The sequence below is a fragment of the Solanum stenotomum genome, chromosome 7 (genome assembly GCF_019186545.1).
Source record: "Solanum stenotomum isolate F172 chromosome 7, ASM1918654v1, whole genome shotgun sequence".
Lineage (NCBI taxonomy): Eukaryota > Viridiplantae > Streptophyta > Magnoliopsida > Solanales > Solanaceae > Solanum > Solanum stenotomum.
Window position 1 is genome coordinate 48,102,333 of NC_064288.1, and position 7,447 is coordinate 48,109,779.

Sequence of the window (7,447 nt, forward strand, 5' to 3'; positions counted from 1 at the left end):
GTGAACCATGTAAGTTCTTCAGTTCCTTTCAGATTCTTTTCAAGCTTAAGTTGTGTTTAGCATTCCAACTCGCATACTCGTACATTCTATGTACTGATGCCAGTTGGCCTGCATCGTCTTATGATGTAGACATAGGTAACTAGGATCAACATCCAGCACATTGTTGATCCAGTTGAGCTTCAGAGTTGTTGGTGAGCCTCCTTGCATTTCGAAGGATCCCTTTATTTTACTACTTTATCATTTTAGTTCATTAGGATTTCGTGGGCCTATCCCAACATCTATCTCAGTTGTTTTAAAGGCTTCATAGATAGTCAGTCAGATGTTAGTTCATTCATCATCTTTTTGTTATTGGCTTATGTTCATATTTGAGTTGCCATTTTGGCTAAGTTAAATGTTTATTTTTAAAACATTATGCGTTTAGTTTGAGACATGTTGAGTTATCTTGTATTTGGATTCTCTTTCTTATGTCTAAGTCTTCCGTTGAATAAGTAAGTCAGGCCAAGGGTTTGCTTGGGGCCAATAATGGTTCTCGAATGCCAGTCTCGCCCACGGTGTAGGTTAGGGGCGTGACAAACTTGGTATCAGAGAACTGAGTTCAAGAGTCCTAGAGAGTCTATGAAGCCGTGTCTGTAGAGTCTTAGTTATCAGTGTGAATGGCACCACATCTATTACTAGGAGGCTGCAACACATAGGAAAATTCTCACTTTTTTCACACTCATTTTGTGCATTAGAGTTTGATCTCTAAAAAGTTTCCCTCTAATTCGTGCTTTCATTTTCAGATAATCATGCCTCCACGAAGAGCTGTCTGAGGTCGTCTTGCTAGGAGAAATGTCGAGGAACAAGGGGTACCTAATACACCAGAAGTGCAACCCCAAGGAGAGGCCACCAATGCTGAATTCTGTGAAGCTATCCGGATGTTAAGTCAAGTTGTGACCCATCAAGATGGACAGAGAGATAATCGACAGGAAGTGGCTGATATTTTAAGGATCCGTGATTTTTTAAGGATGAACCCATCAGAGGTTCAAGTGTCATAGAGGATCCAAAGAACTTTGTTGAAGAGCTTCATAATTTTTTTGAGATTATCCATGTTGTAGATACTGAGAGGGTGGAACTAGCTACATACCAAATGAAGGGTGTCACTAGAGTCTGGTTCAACCAATGGAAAAATAATAGGGCTGAGGGTGCGCCAATAGTGAGTTGGGATGTGTTTGAGAGTGCTCTCATGGGACATTTCTTTCCCCGTGAGTTGCGAGAGGCAAAGATAAGAGAGTTTTTCTCACCCTTAATCCGGAGCCTATGAGTGTTCATGAGTACAGTCGGAAGTTCGCAGAACTTTCCTGCTATGCCCCGGAGATGGTTGCTGACATGAGGAGCATGATTAGTTTATTTATTGCTGGGTTGTCTCGTCAGTCAAGTAAGGCAGGCAAGGCATCGATGTTCATAGGGGATATGGACATAGCAAGACAAATGATCCATGTGCAACAAGTTGAGGAGGATAAGCTGAAGGATAGAGAAGAGTTTAAGATTAAGAGGGCTAAGACATCAGGGAACGAGGTCAGGCAACAAAGAGTAGTGCGAACTGGTCTTCCTTCCAACAAAAACAGAAGGGACCTGCCCCATCATCTGCTAGTGCACCTGCACCTAAGAACAAAAGTGAGTACAATAGTCAAAATTCCCAGAGTTTCAGAGCTAAACCTGTCTATTCTCAAGGCAGTATGGCACAAAGGGGTAGTAAGCCTCCTGCATGTTCTAAGTGTGGCAAAAACCACTCAGGTATTTGTCGTGAGGGCTCTACTGGTTGTTTTAAGTGTGGTCAGAACGGTCAATTTATGAGGGAGTGTTCTGAGAACATGCAGTGTAATGGTAATAGGGACAATAGGGCCCAGCTTCTTCAGTTGCTCCACCAGACAGAGTTCCACCTCGAGGAGCTACTTTAGGTATTAGCGAGGAAATAAACCGCTTATATGCTATCAATAGTCACCAAAAGCAAGAGAATTCACCAGATGTGGTCACTGTTATGATCCAAGTCTTTGACTTTACTGTTTATGTTTTGTTAGACCCAAGGACGAGTTTATCTTTTGTAACTGCTTATGTTGATTTGAATTTTAATGTTATTCCTGAGCAACTTTATGAACCCTTCAGTGTTTCTACATCTGTTGGTGAGTCTATTCTAGTAGAGAGAATCTAACGTGATTGTCCCGCTTCCGTCAATCACAAGACTACCATTGCCGATTTAATTGAGTTAGACATGGTAGATTTTGAGGTCATTCTAGGTATGGACTGGCTTCATGCCTGTTATGCATCAATAAATTGTAGAACTTGAGTTGTCAAGTTTTAGTTTCCAAATTAGCCAGTCTTGGAGTGGAAAAGCAGCTCAACAGTGCCTAAGAGTCGTTTCATTTCGTACCTTAAGGCACGGAAGTTAGTTTCTAAGGTGTGTGTTGATGTTTGCGTAATCAAGACACAACTTCCAATGCAAGTGTCTACGATCGTACAATAGCAAAGTAACCCAACCAAGGGTTGGGGTCGAGTCCCAAAGGAGTAGGCTTGAGAATTAATAGAAAAATAAAATTAAGTTCTAATTAGTCATAGATAAAAACATTATCAAATATAAATATGTAAAATCTAAGGGGTGATGCAAGAGTCAATTATCAATGGGGGTTTGTGACAAGTAAGCAAAAATAGCAAAAATAAGGAGAGATACGAATATGGAGACGGGATTCTTGGAATGTGATAGGAATACGGGCTAGACTAGACTATTAGGTACATGCTTTTGATAGTAAATCTGTTGAGTATTTGTGACTAGGCTAGATTATAGTGGGGCTAAATTCTCTCTCGAGCAACTTACCCTGAATCAAATGGGTTCCTCTCGAACACCCACTTGCCGCATGAAGAACAACCTCCGCCCTAGCCCACTCACTCTCTCGAGCTAAGTGTGTGGGAGAAGGACTAGGGTTCACTCTCTCGAGTTGAACCTCATGTCGACCCATTCCCATCGGCCATCAATTTAGTAGTCTTAGTTTTACGACCTCTCTCTCGAGCAAGCCGAAAATACAAAGGTGAAATCGTATTTGCAACTACAATTTCATGAAGTTCCACCACAACTACTAAACGAAATCACATCTAAACAACAAATAAACCATCAGCAAGCAAGACCCAACAATTAATCTAACCCATATTCACAAAATCACACCCCAATAATTGGGGTTTTAGCTACACATGTAAAAGAAATAGAAATTTATACCAATATGACTTTGCATTCAAATGGGTATGAAGATTTAAGTCTCAAAACAAGCAAAGAGTGAAGAATCCACAAGACCTAAGTTCAAATTCTTGGAGTTGAAACCCTTTGAATCTTCAAGTTCTTCAAAACCGCCTCCAAACTTAGAACTCAAAATTCTATGTTAAAAATTCTATATTAAAAATCTGATATTAAGCTACAACTCTCAACGAGTATTTATAGTTTTCAAAAATCTGTGTTGCAGCGGATCATTCGACGTCGTTAGTCGAGATCGCCGATCAACTCGACGATCCGCCCTTTGGTAGGTTTCATCACTGTCTTGCTCTATCCTTCAGTATCGTCGTGTTTTGGATCATTGGGTGGCATAGTACTGCTTTGCGGAACTGCTCGGCGACACCCCAACTGCACTTTTTCATCACCGATTTGATCCTTTCTTTCAGGGCTCAACACACTGGAACAAAAGGCAAGGTGAGATCATTTGGTGACATGCCGAATGGCTTCGACGATCCGCAGATCTTCATTTCTCCATTCCTTCAATTTCCCTTGTTCCTTTTTGCTCAATTGTGTCCATGCCTTTGTCTCCAAGTCTAAATACCTGAAACTTAAGGTATTTTATCAATTTTTGTGACAAAACATGCATTTGAGGACACTAAACCTATTAAAACATAGCCCCAAATGAGTCCAATTTGTGGACTCATCAACACCCCCAACTTAAACTTTTGTTTGTCCTCGAGTAAAACTCAAGTTCAGCAGTTCAAAAAGGATGTCTCAAACAGTGCCACACAAGATTCAATCATGGATGCACACAACAAGACTCAATTTACTTATGCAAAGATCCACCGTGCACTCAAAGATTCAAATTGTGACTCACCACTGTAAAAGAATCTCATGTTCAGAATACTTGCTTCAAATGCAAGTTCAAGCTCAACTATAGTGTTCAAATGCCCTCACACAAAGAATGATTCCATTTTCACACACAATGAGTTAATCCTTTAAATGTTTTAGAATCAGATGCAACGCTCACACTCAAAAAGAAGAACACAATGCATAATTTCACCCATAAGTTTGCCCGTATTTTCCAATCAACATTTGTTTCAGCTCACTCAAGATCAAAAAAGGTCTTGTCAAGGCTTGTAACGGGGCTGAGTGCAAAGTTATGGTCATTTAGGCTCAGTGACTCATCCTCATGAAATGTGGTGCTCTCAACACTTCCTTTCCTTTGTCTTCATCATTTTCTTTAGTGCTCATAAGTCATCTTATTATTCACTTCCCATGGATTGTTTGGGAACCCATTTCTTTGGTACTTTATTCCACAACTTTCTTTTTCATTTTTTTTTCTTTATATATGGAGGGGTTCCATTTTTCTCAACACCATGGGTTAAAGGAGACTTTTCTTGCACTTTTTGACTTGTCGTTATCTTTTCACCATACCCTCAACATAGGCTTTTGGCCTAAGTTGGCTATTCAAACAAACCACAACTTCATGAGGATCATGGGTAATGGATAAAGAAAGGTCATTGTTTTCATCAAGTTTCTTCCAAAGAAAGGTAAGGCTCAAGGGGTGTTCTAAAGAGGTTCACACACACTTACAAGGTAGGCCATAAAAGAGGTATATGTCAAATTGGCTCACACTCTTCGAAGTTGCCTAAGATTATATCAAGAGATAGCCTTACTTAGTCGATCGGACCAATGAGGCAAATTCTAGGTGTTATTATACATGGTTCAGAGTAAGCTCATCACACAAGGCATTGACACCAAAGTCAAACAAGACTCCACACATTTGCTAGTGTGCAATGATCATCACAAGAGACTCGATTCGATAATTGGCTAGTCACAACGAGATGCAAAGAGCTCAAATATTGTCTATGCAACTTCATTTGGCCTCATTGTAGCCACACATTCATGTTTGTTCGACAATGAGCATTATTCAAGTCATCGGTATTGATCAGAACCGATACTCAAATTTTGCAAGAGAACAATCATATTCAACACATAAGGGGTGACAGATTTTTTTCGAAAGGGTTAAAAATCATTTATAATTTAAAAGCAAGGAGCCACAAGCTCAAATCTTCCACAAAAAGCAATGTAACACAAATTTAGCACAAAGCCCAAATAGATAAACAAAACAGAAGTCACAAACAACACACGAAGGTGGGCCTCACCCCACCACAAACAAAAAACATTTGTCCTTAAATGCAAATAAAAATATCCAAAAGTGAAAAGAAATAAAGACAGATAGGGAGGTAAATAGGGGATCATGTCTAAGCAGTCACTCCATCTGTCTGGGAATCAGTGCCCGGTGTATCAGTCTGGACTTGGGTCTCAGTACCCGGAGTCACTTCAGAAGAAACAGTGGTACCAGACCCACTAGGAGCTGCCAAGGGTGTATCCGCCAAAAAGACCTGCACAGCTGCATAGAATCCTCGGGCCCATGAATGAATATAGGGGCCTCGGGGAGTAGTCTCCCTGTCAGAAATGGGCCTCTTGCCCTTGCCTTTATTTCTAGGTGGAGGTTCTTGTCTTCCCTTCTTGGGAGGATTTGACCCCCCCTTCATTTATTGTGATATCCCGTTCTCTTTTCCGGGGTGGCATGACAGTATTGGTCTTTACCATATCTCGGGATACTCAGACTTTTCCTTGCTAGACTCAACAACATGCAAGCACAACCCCACAAGATTTAATCGATTTTAAGGCACAAAAATATGGGATTTTAACAATATTAACACTACAGGTAAGATTTTCACAGGCATAAGCAAAAACAATTAAGATCAGAGAGGACCAACACACATCACTAAGATAAGATCGTTGTAAATGAGTACAAAATTGCTAAAAATAAATGTGGGGTTCGAAAAACCAACCTTAGATGCCGATTAAAATATTGTTAAAATGCTAGGCGGCAATGTAATCTACTCCGAACACAAATCAACGACTAAAATACATTAAAATTGCAAAAATATAGAAACTAAGGTACGGGTGTGAGTTTGTGATGATTGAAAGCGAGGAAAAGTGAAGAGTTTGAAAGTTTAAACCTTTGGCCTTTTAAGAAACCATCCAGTTCTCGCCCATTCGGTGACATTAGTCGTGCTCGCCAACTCACTCGGCGACACGCCGAGTGGCCACTTACCTTGTTGAGTTTTACAGGATTTTCAGTTGATGTGGGGATCCAAACGGCGGATTAGATTGGGATCGCCGACCTGGTTGGTGATTCGCCAATAATTTCCTGGGCTCGCCAAGTTTTACAAACTCTAATGTAAAATTATCTTTAGTCCAACGGCGGTCTGGGTTGGGGTCGCCGACCTCTTTGGCGATGTGCTGACTGGACCTTTTGCTCGCCAATCTGCATTTTTTAACAACTTTCCCACTTCGACCTACACAAACAACACACCATTATTTCTTAAAGCAAAAATAAAGTGACAAGTCTTGGGTTGGTTCCCAAGCAGCGCCTTATTTAACGTCGTGGCACGACGCAAGTCCCCACTTAAGTTCCATTAGTAAGGTTTACCTCACTTTCATAAAGCAACCCCTCTTTCAGCTCTGGGTAGAGACATTCCAGAAGCATCTTATCTGAAATTCCATGAGTTAGGCACTGCTGCAAGAGAGCCTTAAACCTTTGCGACAACTCATAAACAAACTCACTCTCCAATTTATTGAAACTTAGGATGTTATCCCTTAACATTATCATTTTTAGAGGAGGGTGGTCCATTGGGTCATCGTTGCTAGCAGATATGCTCAATTTTTCTATTCAAAACAGCAACACAAAAACCAAAACTAAAAATTAAGTAGGTTTAACTATAATTAATAAGAACAAAATTCAACGTACCTAAAAATTCTCAACTAACAGCACTCCCCAGCAGCAACGTCATTTTGATGTTTGCGTAATCAAGACACAACTTCCAATGCAGGTGTCTACGATCGTAAAATAGTAAAGTAACCCAATCAAGGATTGGGGTAGAGTCCTTATGGAGTGAGCTTGAAAATTAATAGAAAAATAAAATTAAGTTCTAATTAGTCATAGATAAAAACATTATCAAATATAAACATGTTAAATCTAAGGGGTGACGCAATAGTCAATTTTCAATGGGGGTTTGTGACAATTAAGCAAAAACAACAAAAATAAGGAGAAATACAAATATGAAGACGGGATTCTTGGGATGTGATAGGAATACGGGTTAGACTAGACTATTGGGTACATGCTTTTGATAGTAA